The 12017-nt window shown below is 41.2% G+C and overlaps 1 pseudogene across 1 annotated transcript; it reads right to left on the bottom strand.

The window, feature by feature from the left end:
* Nucleotides 1-6857: 6857 nt before the first annotated feature.
* LOC110490013 (melanocortin receptor 4 pseudogene) lies at nucleotides 6858-10098 on the bottom strand (annotated as a pseudogene). The gene has a single exon (XR_016486502.1). The product of XR_016486502.1 is annotated as a melanocortin receptor 4 pseudogene (transcript).
* Nucleotides 10099-12017: the final 1919 nt, after the last annotated feature.

The following is a 12017-nucleotide window of genomic DNA, read 5'->3' as shown; positions in this document are numbered from 1 at the left end:
TGATGGTGGACTGATTGATTTCCATGTTTTTAGTATACATGTTTTGAAGATGAGTGATGAGAAGAGAATTGTCCTGTCCATTAGATACACTTATATATGCAAAAGTATGTGGACACCCCTTCAAATTAGTGGATTGGCTATTTCGTTGGCTACCCGTTGATGTATATACCCGTTGATGACTGGTGTATAAAATTGAGCACACAGGATGGCATTCTAGATAGACAAACATTGGAAATAGAATGGCTTTCAACGTGGCACCGTCATAGGATGCCACCTTTCAAACAAGTCAGTTCATCAAATTTCTGACCTGCTAGAGCTGCCCCGTCAACTGTAAGTGCTGTTAATGTGAAGTGGAAACGTCTAGAAGCAGCAATGGCTCTGCCACAAAATGGTAGGCCACACAAGTTCACAGAACGCGACTGGCGTCTGCTGAAGCGAGCAGTGCATAAAACATTGTCTCTCCTCGGTTGCACAAACACTACAGAGTTTCAAACTGCCTCTGGAAGCAAAGTCAGCATAAAAACTGTTAGTCGGGAGCATGAAATGTGTTTCCATGGTTGAGCAGCCGCACACAAGCCTAAGAGCACCATGCACAATGCCAAGCATCGGCTGGAGTGGGGTAAAGCTCTCCGCCATTGGACTGTGAAGCAGTGGAAACACTATTGCAGTGATAAATTACTCTTCACCATCTGGCAGTCGAACGGACGGATCTGGGTTTGGTGGATGCCAGGGTCATCAGCAAAGCACAATCACACCTCCTCCTCCATGGTTCTTGGTGGGAACCACACATGCAGAGATCATCCGTTCGCCTATTCTGCGTCTCACAAAGACACAGCGTTTGGAACCAAAAATCTAATTTGGACTCATCAGACCAAAGGACAGATTTCCACCAGTCTAATGTCCATTGCTCATGTTTCTTGGCCCAACAAAGTATCTTCTTCTTATTAGTGTCCATTAGCAGTGGTTTCTTTGCAGTAATTCGACCATGAAGGCATGATTCAATCAGTCTCCTCTGAACAGTAGATTTTGAGATTTGTCTTTTACTTGAACTCTGTGAAGCATGTATTTGGGCTACATTCTTTGGTGCAGTTAACTTTAATGAACCTTTTCTCTGCAGCAGAGATAACTTTGTGTCTCCCTTACCTGTGGCGGTCCTCTTGAGAACCAGTTTAATCATAGCGCTTGATGATTTTTGTGACTGCACTTGAAGAAAAGTTCTTGAAATTGTCTGGATTGATTGACCTTCATGTCTTAAAGTAATGATGGACTGTCATTTCTCTTTGGTTATTTGAGCTGTTCTTGGCATAATATGGACTTGGTCTTTTACCAAATAGGTGCTATCTCCTGTATACCATCCCTACATTGTCACAACACAACTTAATGCTCAAATGCATTAAGAATGAAAGAAATTCCACAAATTAACTTTTAACAAGGCACACCTGTTAATTGAAATGGATTCCAGGTGACCTCATGAAGCTGGTAGAGAGAATGCCAAGAGTGTGCAAAGCTGTCATCAAGGCACAGGGTGGCTACTTTGAATAATCTCAATTATAAAATATATTTGGATTTGTTAAAAACATTTTGGGTTACTACATGATTACGCTATGTTATTTCATAGTTTGTGTTTTCACTATTATTCTACTATGTAGAAAATAGTAAAAATAAAGAAAAACCCTGGAATGAGTAGGTGTGTCCAAACTTTTCACTGGTACTGTAAATATAAACATAATTTGTGTTCTAGGCAGTTTTTAGACAACAAGTGATTTCTTCAAATCCTACTATAGAGTCAAATAAAGGTAAGACATTTTGATTTGTTTTGTGGAATAGCAGATTGAGGTTTTCCAAAACACTTAACATTGCAAAATATCTTTCAAATCGAAGATATGAGCTCTAAATCTAAATATACACTGCATTTGGAAGGTATTCAGATCCATCGACTTTTTCCACGTTGTTTACTTTACAGCATTTTTCCAAAATTGATTAAAACAAATTCTCAACTACACACAATACGACATAATGACAAAAAAACACATTTGCGCAAATGTATTAAAAATAAAAAGCAGAAATACCTTATTTACATACAGTTGAAGTCGGAGGTTTACATACACTCATTAAAACTCGTTTTATAACCACTCCACAATTTCTTGTTTACAAACTATCATTTTTGCAAGTCGTTTAGGACATCTACATTGTGCATCACACAAGTCGTTTTTCCAACAATTGTTTACAGGCAGATTATTTCACTTATAATTTCACTTATAATGTATCACAATTCCAGTGGGACAGAAGTTTACATACACTAAATTGACTGTGCATTTAAAAAGCTTGGAAAATTCAAGAAAATTATGTCATGGCTTTAGAAGCTTCTGATAGGCTAATTGACATAATTTGAGTCAATTGGAGGTGTACCTGTGGATGTATTTCAAGGCCTACCTTCAAACGCAGTGCCTCTTTGCTTGATATCATGGGAAAATCAAAAATAATCAGCCAAGACCTCAGAAAAAAAATTGCAGACCTCCATAAGTCTGGTTCAACCTTGGGAACAATTTCCAAAGACCTGAAGGTACCACGTTCATCTGTACAAACAATGGTACACAAGTATAAACACCATGGGACCTCGCAGCCGTCATAGCATTCTGTCTCCTAGAGATGAACGTACTTTGGTGCGAAAAGTGCAAATCAATCCCAGAACAACAGCAAAGGACCTTGTAAAGATGCTAGAGCAAACAGGTGCAAAGTATCAATATTCACAGTAAATTGATGAAACAAAAATAGAACTGTTTGGCCATAATGACCATTGTTATGTTTGGAGGAAAAAGGGGGAGGCTTGCATGCAAGCAGAAGAACACCATCCCGACCGTGAAGCACTGGGGTGGAAGCATTATGTTGTGAGGTGCTTTGCTGCCGGAGGGACTGGTGCACTTCACAAAATAGATGGCATCGTGAGGCAGGAAAATTACATGGATATATTGAAGCAACATCTCAAAACATCAGTCAGGAAGTTACAACTTGGGTCTTCCAAATGGACAATGACCCCAAGCACACTTTCAAAGTTGTGGCAAAATGACTTAAGGTCATCAAAGTCAAGATTTTGGAGTGGCCATCACAAAGCCCTGGCCTCGATCCTATAGAACATTTGCAAAAATGTGTGAGAGCAAGGAGGCCTACAAAGCTGACAAGCTGGCAATTTTTACGAGGATTAAATGTCAGGAATTGTGAAAAACTGAGTTTTGAACAAACTTGGGATGTTTTTTGGATAAGCTAGGATAAAGTACCTATTCTGCTTTGCAGCAGTTCCATTCAGGGTGTTACTGTAGAATACACACACCTGAGTGAAAAATAAATTCCGCATCCATTTTCCACAATAAAGGTTAGAATCAACATCTCTGATTATCAATAATTTCAATGACAGAAAACACACCCCAGTGTCTATGATCCTTTACTCAGCTTGACACTGGCTGCATTCAATTGATGAGTTACAATAGCTACACTGTCAATGAGATTATGTTAGGGTATGTTTTGCAGCATGAGAGTGAAGGATGCTTTGTTGAAAAATAGGAATCCGAATAGGAATTCTAGATTTAATTTTGAATTGGAGATGCTTAATATGAGTCTGGAAGGAGAGTTTACAGTCTAACCAGACATCTAGGTATTTGTAGTTGTCCACATATTCTAAGTCAGAACCGTCCAGAGTAATGATGCTAGGCAGGCAGGTGCGGACAGTAATCAGTTGAAGAGCATGCATTTAGTTTTACTTGCATTTAAGAGCAGTTGGAGGCCACAGAAGGAAAGTTGTATGTCACTGAAGCTCGTCTGGGAGATTAGTTAAAGTGTCCAAAAAAGGGCCAGAAGTATACAGAATGGTGTCGTCTGAGTAGAGGTGGATCAGAGAATACCCAGCTGCAAGAGCGACATCATTGATTTATACAGAGAAAAGAGTCGGCCTGAGAATTGAACCCTGTGGCACCCCCATTGAGACTGCCAGAGGTCCGGACAACAGGCCCTCTGATTTGACACACTGAACTCTGGTCAAGGGCAGTGCTGGTCAAGGGCAGTCAGGTCTGGAGTGAACCAAGGGCCATATCTGTTCCTGGTTCTACATTTTTTTGAATGGGGCAAGCTTATTTAAGATGGTGAGGAAAGCACTTTTAAAGAATAACCAGGCATCCTCTACTGACGGAATGAGGTCAATATCTTTCCAGGGTACACAGGCCCGGTCAGCTGAAGTGTTTTAGAGAGCGTTTGACTGTGATGAGGGGTGTTCATTTGACTGCGAAACCATTACGGACGCAGGCAATGAGGCAGTGATCGCTGAGATCCTGGTTGAAGACAGCAGAGTTGTATTTAGAGAGTAGGTTGGTCAGGTGGATATCTATGAGGGTGCCCGAGTTTACGAATACTGATGGATAGTCTCAGAGTTTAACCTTTTCAGGCTGTGTAGCCAGTGCTCCACGTGGTATGGTCTTCTGGTCTTGTAGTTTTAAGCCATTTCATAAGTATCTTTAGCTGTATGTTTTCTAGTCTAATGTGAATTTCATCAGGAATGGATTTTATACACTTCAGAGAAAAGGGCGGTCCATGACGCCAACATAATGCCTGTGCTCACGTGGTCGTGGTCATTGATTTGGTTAACTTGATATGAAAACCCAAATTTTCGAATTTAGACGGTTAACCTGACAGCTGGGAAATGTACACTTTAAGAGATACAGTTGTGTGTTTCCTGTCCTTCGAGTGATCACCAAATGAAACATTTTTTTTTTTTAAATACCCACGGACCATTCCCAAGAGAAGCTCTTTGTTCAACTGTGAAATCCTCTATCCCCATACTGCAAGTCCAAGTCCCTTCCAGGAATTTACAACCTGTCATTAAGTCAGAGAGAGAGAGAGAGAGAGAGAGAGAGAGAGAGAGAGAGAGAGAGAGAGAGAGAGAGAGAGAGAGAGAGAGAGAGAGAGAGAGAGAGAGAGAGAGAGAGAGAGAGAGGAGAGAGAGAGAGAGAGAGAGAGAGAGAGAGAGAGAGAGAGAGAGAGAGAGAGAGAGAGAGAGAGAGAGAGAGAGAGAGAGAGAGAGAGAGAGAGAGAGAGAGAGAGAGAGAGAGAGAGAGAGAGAGAGAGGAGAGAGAGAGAGAGAGAGAGAGAGAGAGAGAGAGAGAGAGAGAGAGAGAGAGAGAGAGAGAGAGGAGAGAGAGAGAGAGAGAGAGAGAGAGAGAGAGAGAGAGAGAGAGAGAGAGAGAGAGAGAGAGAGAGAGAATGATCTTTCTCCCAGGGCACGGGATGACACCTTGATGACAGCTTTGCAGCTTTGCAGCTGTTGCAATATTAATATCCTCGGAGCATTCTAGTCGATACAAAATGCTTCAATATTCTCTGAGCATCCTCATCTGTTGAAACAATGTTTCAATTTTCTCTGAAATGCCTTGTTTCTATGCTTCAATATTCGCAGAATGTTTCCCTTACCTGGCGAATAATGCATGCAGGCAAATACCAAAAAAACTGGGCACACAAATTATAAGGAAATCTATAAATGCAGAGCAACATTTTCGGTGCGAAGCGCACCAGACAATGACACTGTCATAGTATACTGTATGCACCATTCCACAAGGGTGACTTCATATAGCCTACAGTAACCTTTTTCATAATTTCCGGAGTTTCTCCCATTCTTCTCTGCAGATCCTCTCAAGCTCTGACAGATTGGATGGGGAGCGTTGCTGCACAGCTATTTTCAGGTCTCATCAGAGATGTCCGGGATCTGACTGTGCCACTCAAGGAAATTCAGAGACTTGTCCCGTAGCCACTCCTGCGTTGTTTATGCTGTGTGCTTAGGGTCGTTGTCCTGTTGGAAAGTGAACCTTCACCCATGTCTGAGGTCCTGATCGCTCTGGAGAAAGTTTTCATCAAGGATCTCTCTGTACTTTGCGCCGTTCATCTTTCCCTCGATCCTGACTAGTCCTGCAGTCCCTGCCGCTGAAAAACATCCACACAGCATGATGCTGCCGCCACCATTCTTCACCATATCGATGGTGCTAGGTTTCCTCCAGACGTGACACATGGCATTCAGGCCATGAAATATTGGTTTCATCAAACCAGATAATCTTGTTTCTCATGGTCTGACAATATTTAGGTGCCTTTTACTGAGGTGTGGCTTCCGTCTGGCCCTTCTACCATGTAGGCCTGATTGGTGGAGTGTTGTAGAGATGATTGTCCTTCTGGAAGTTTCTATCATCTCCATAGAGGAACTCTAGAGCATATATCAATATTCTCAACAAGAGCGCCTGGTTTGGTCTTCAGCCTTTATATGTCAGGGCTGCCATTGCTCTAATCTGTAATACAAACTCTCAGCCCTATTAGACTAAGTACACAAATACTCAAAGAGCAAAATCTTGCAGAATTTAATATGTTCAAAACCTAATATACTGCAACTACATATTAGGTTGTTTAAGATGATTTCCCAGTCTTATTTGTCCAAACCATGATTTTGATAAGAAAATAAATTACATGATTCCATAGAAAGCTCCCAGCCTTCAAAGAGATCTTCTTTGTTTGTGATTGACCACATGTTTGAGTTCTCAAAGGTTAAAGTCTAAACTGGGAGAAGAAAAGTATAAAATCCTCATTTGCTGTTTCAAAACACTGGGGGGGGGATTTGTAGATAGCTACGCATAGAAGTTAACTTGTCTAAACACATAGGCCTATTGATCTAAGCTCACAGGGTCGGCAACACTTTTAATGAGAGTAAGGCTGCCTTTGAGTAAGCTTTAACACAATAGTAAGGGTGCAGCTTTCATCTAAAGAATAAAACTATAACCAATCAGAACTGCAATGAACTGCAATGAAAGAATAATACGAGAAACAGATGGTTATATCGTTCTGTAAACAATAGGCTTTCCACATGATTTTATTAAAATATGTATATATAACACCGGCATTGAAATTGTTATTTTACATCACAGTGCAGCATGTTTAAGGCCAGAACAACAAGCGACATGATAAGAACACAAAAGCACATACTCACATCGTTTACATTTTAGAGCAAAATACAATATCAATAGAATCTAGAATTAGGGTTGGGGTTAGGAAATTATAGAATTCATACATAAGAAGTTACATGTACACTGTAAAATAAGTCTGCAAAGAATTATCCAAGCACTTGATGAACGCATATTGAGGATGAATTAAAAATATAGATGAAAGTGTGTCTGTGTCATGTAATGGTGACTTTATAAATGCACACAAGGTCTGTTTTTTTTTTCAAGCAGCATAGGTAGCTTTTAGCTTTTAATCAAATGAGATGTAGCTCTCTCGACTGGGTTTATTCTCAACAGAAATCATTTCAATTAGTGCTTCACTTTGTTGTTGTTTTTTTTTCAATTTAGAGCCACTATGTGTTGTAGTTGTCAGCCTAGTAAGATAGGCTAAAGGAAAATCCTCTGACATTTATTCTACAAAGCACGGTGCAAGACTTTAGTTTTTTTTTTTACTGTTTGCTCCGGGAGGTAGATTATATTTTTTTAAGCTTTCCACTTTCAATCGTTCAGAGTATGAAATAAACGTACACTGTCATATAGTGTGCCATTTAAAGATGCAGTCCTGGATCTTAAGCACTTACAAATATATCGTAGCACATTTGAATTCCTAATATAATCATACGAATTGGATGACGTAGTACACGACTGTGCACAATTTTCGGTGACCAGTTTTGGTTCGTGAGCACTACTTTCGTATGTTATCCTTGAAAAAAGACCGTAGTGTGTAGGCAGCTGCCACTCAGTACTTCAAATATGTTTTAAATATTAAAATATCTAACTTATTTTAAATAGATATCTTTCTCATATCATCATCATCATATCTTCTCACATTATGGGTCAGTTACTTTAAAAACAGAATTGTTCGAGACAAACAAAAAGATACCTGATTGTGCTGTAGAGAACGAATGGGTTTTGTGTTGTGTTCTGTTTTTACAGTTTGTATGTAAACCAACCTTCTCTTTGGCTACCCGAGCCATGGTAACCAGAACCGGTTAAGAGGAACTACTTTTGAAGAATTTACAGCCATGTCCTGGAGCACGGGCAGAAAGAGGGCAAATCAGTCCTCACCAATCACAATCAGCACCAGCATCAAAGACCTCATGCTGTACACAACGTCTCAGCTGTCTCTTTCATGTGAGGAGACAAAGGCAGATGCCACCTCAGTAGTTGTCAGCTGTTCAAAGGGTCACTATTTCCCAGGGAGCTCACACACACACAGGTTTGGCAAGCTGTACCAGCAGAAGATCTCCTTGAAGGTCTTCCTCATCTCCTGGCTGCGGAGTGCGTAGATGAGTGGGTCGATGACCGAGTTACACATGATGAGGATGAGGTACATGTTGAAGTGCGACATGAAGCAGGCACAGTAGGGATTCCTAGGGCAAGAGATAATGAGGATGAGGTGGAGGAAGAAGGGAGCCCAGCACACTACGAACACACCTAGGAGGATGGTGAGGGTGATGGCACCCTTCATGTTGGCATGCTGGCGGATGGGCGCGTTCCCAGGCAGCATGGCAATCCTCTTCATGTGTAGCCGGGCTAGGAGGAACATGTGGATGTAGAGCGAGGCCATGAGTGCCAGCATGGTGAAGAACATGGTGATAAGGCAGATGAGGACAGTGGTGCTCTCAGAGTAGATGATGAAGAGCACGCCTGACACCACGCAACACAACCATATGAGGGAGATCACCGCCAGCGCTCTTTTTACCGTCACAATGTTATGGTAGTGCAGCGCATAGAATATGGTGATGTAGCGGTCTATGGCGATTGCCAAGAGACTACAGATTGACGCCAGCAGTGAGCTACAGATCATGGAGTCGAACACATTGTCCATGCTTTTTATCAGTGACCCAGAGATGCTCAGGCTGCCACTGTTGATCAGGGCTATGACGATCGTCTCGGAGGCATTGGAGACGCTGACCAGCATGTCGGCCACAGCCAGAGAACAGATGAAGAAGTACATGGGAGAGTGGAGGTTCTTGTTCTTGATGATAGCGGCAATCACCAGGATGTTCTCTAATAAACTGACAATCCCCAGTGTGAGGAAGACCTCGGTGGAGATGAGGAGCTGGTCGTAACATCCTGTCGAAGAGTCATTGAGACCAATGCCCTCTGAGTCTTTGTTGACGGATACCAGAGTCCCAGCAGTGCTGGAGTTCCTGTTATAGCTCACAGAGATCGACCCCTGGTATTCTGTGGCATTCATTGTGTAGTTGGTAGTTCTCTTAGTTGGTTCTCTAAGCCTTTTAGTAAAATGTTAATGTCACCATTCTAGCCTTGTTTAGGGCTATTAATCCACCTAGTTAAGTCCATCAGTATACTCCGAAATTCTCAGTGCTGCGTGCTCAATGGTCCTCTTGTTCTGTTGTCTTCCATGCTCAGAGTCAGGCGCCCGGCAGGTGGTGGAAAGCAGAATGAATCCCAATGTTTGATCCTCTTCTTTGCCTCATCCAGCCCCCAAACTGGTCAAGCAGAGTCATTTTCTTCAGACATCTGCTGATGTTAGCCTTCCTTAGCCCCTGGCACTCTCTCTACACTGCTATCAACTGGCAGCCTCCAGGAAGAATGAGAAAGAAAGAAAGCAAGAGAGAGAGGGGGGGGGGCAGAGGTAAGGATGAAAATAGAGTGATGATAGAAGGAGAGAGATAGTGAATTGAGAATTGAGAGATGATAAATAGAGATATGAAGTAAAACATATGTAAGTAGAAAAGTGGCAAAGGAGGAAATGAAAAGAAAGAAGGACTGAAGATAAAGAAAACAGAGAAGTGAGAGAGCATGGCAGAGAATGAATGAAAGAACAGGAGCTGAGTTGATCAGTGACAGGAGTGTGAACCTCAGAGATGGAGATGGCGGATCACTTTGCAGACTACATAATCTCTTCCCTTTCCTTCCAGAGTTATACAGTCAAAAAATAAACCTCCCCACAGCCCCTCCCCCTAGACATGTTAGCCATTCAGCTCACAAGACAAGAGTAGGGAGGGGCAAACTGTAATGCTGGGGTTGATAAACATATAAAGGCACAGCAGATTTAAGAATGAAGGATTTGGGGATTATAACAGATCAATGTTTTGTTGCCTACACACTAAAAACAAATTGATATATATGTAGTGCCAAATAATAGTTATTTGCCTTGTAACCTTAGCGGATCCCTTTTTGGTGCGTGTTTTGTTTTTTTGCCCTAGCACTACACAGATGATTCAAATAATCAAAGATTGATGATGAGTTGGTTATTTGAATCAGCTGTGTTTTGCTAGGGCAAAAACCAGAACGTGCACCCGGGGGTGGGCAGGGGTGTGCCAATGTGTGTATCGCTTAATCAGAAGTACATCATCAATGACGTCCGAAGCTTCATTTGATCATGTGCTTTATCTAACTGTGTGTTGCAAAATGTGAGATCACGCTGATTTCACTGTGGTTTTGATGCTTTCTTTGATTCCAAGCTACCTTCAAACACCGACCTATTCTGGACACCGTATTTACAAATATAGTTAGGATTCTGTAGTTTCACCTGTAAGGGAGCTTAGCAGGTAGAGTAGGGAGCTATGGAACATTTAGGAATGTGAGGGTGAGGCCAAATACCGTTGAAAACACAATATTCATTTGTTTTTCAAATACATTAGCGTAGTATATGTTTCTGTCTTAAGCATACCAAATAATGACATAGATTCCGTTTTTTTATATAGTAAACTTGAAGTTATAAAAAGGAAACCATGGTGTAAGATGTATCCAGGCAAAAACTCAGTTTCCCATCACTAGTGCTAGCCATAGTATAGTTTTGAGCCGCTAAAGAGAGAATTGAGAATCTCAGACAATGTCAATGGTCTGAATCCAAAGCTTCTCACTAGCTGCAAACGTCAAGGTTATCTGTCCCCACCTAATAATGTGGTGTGTGTTTGTGTGTGCATGTGTGTCCAATCAAATCAAATCGTATTAGTGACATGCACAGAAAACCGGTGTAGACCGCACAGTGAAATGCTTACTTACAAGCCCCTAACCGACAGTGCAGTTTCAAAAAATACAGATAAGAATAAGAGATAAAAGTAACAAGTAATTAAGGAAGAGCAGTAAAAAAAATAACAATATATACAGGGGGGTGCTGGTACAGAGTCAATGTGTGGGGTCACCGGTTAGTTGAGGTAGTATGTGCATGTAGGTAGAGTTAATTAAAGTGACTATACATAGATGACAACAGAGAGTGGCAGTGTTGCTACTTAATATAATGTTTACATACCCTACATTATTCATCTCATATGTATATGTATATACTGTACTCTATCATCTACTGCATCTTTATGTAATACATGTATCACTAGCCACTTTAAACTATGCCACTTTGTTTACATACCCTACATTACTCATCTCATATGTATATACTGTACTCGATACCATCTACTGCATCTTGCCTATGCCATTCTGTACCATCACTCATTCATATATCTTCATGTACATATTCTTTATCCCTTTACACTTGTGTGTATAAGGTAGTAGTTTTGGAATTGTTCGGTTAGATTACTCGCTGGTTATTACTGCATTGTCGGAACTAGAAGCACAAGCATTTCGCTACACTCGCATTAACATCTGCTAACCATGTGTATGTGACAAATACATTTGATTTAATTTAATTTTTTTGTGGAGAGGGGGGGGGGCAATGTGAATAGTCTGGGTAGCCATTTGACTGGATGTTCAGGAGTCTTATGGTTTGGGGGTAGAAGCCTCTTGGACCGAGACTTGTGTGTAACTATATATTTGTGTGCATGCACGTCTGTTTGTGAGTGCATGTGTGTGTGCACATGTTTGTGGGTAGCTCTCTTCTGCAGTCAAATGACCAGAAGAGCTCTCTAGTGGCCTCATGGGTGGAATGTTAATATTTTCATACATTCACAATCAATAAACACTTTTATTAACACTGTCTAAGTCAGGAGAGGGGGTTCTACTAAGCTATATTTAATTGTTTAAAGAAGGTGATACCAAGGATCATTTTGCTATTTAACTTTGAAT

This window comes from Oncorhynchus mykiss, chromosome 15 (genome assembly GCF_057628025.1).
Source record: "Oncorhynchus mykiss isolate SJ-2025 chromosome 15, ASM5762802v1, whole genome shotgun sequence".
Classification (NCBI taxonomy): Eukaryota; Metazoa; Chordata; class Actinopteri; order Salmoniformes; family Salmonidae; genus Oncorhynchus; species Oncorhynchus mykiss.
The sequence above is the reverse complement of the archived record's forward strand: the minus strand, read 5'-3'. Positions and strand labels throughout refer to the sequence as shown.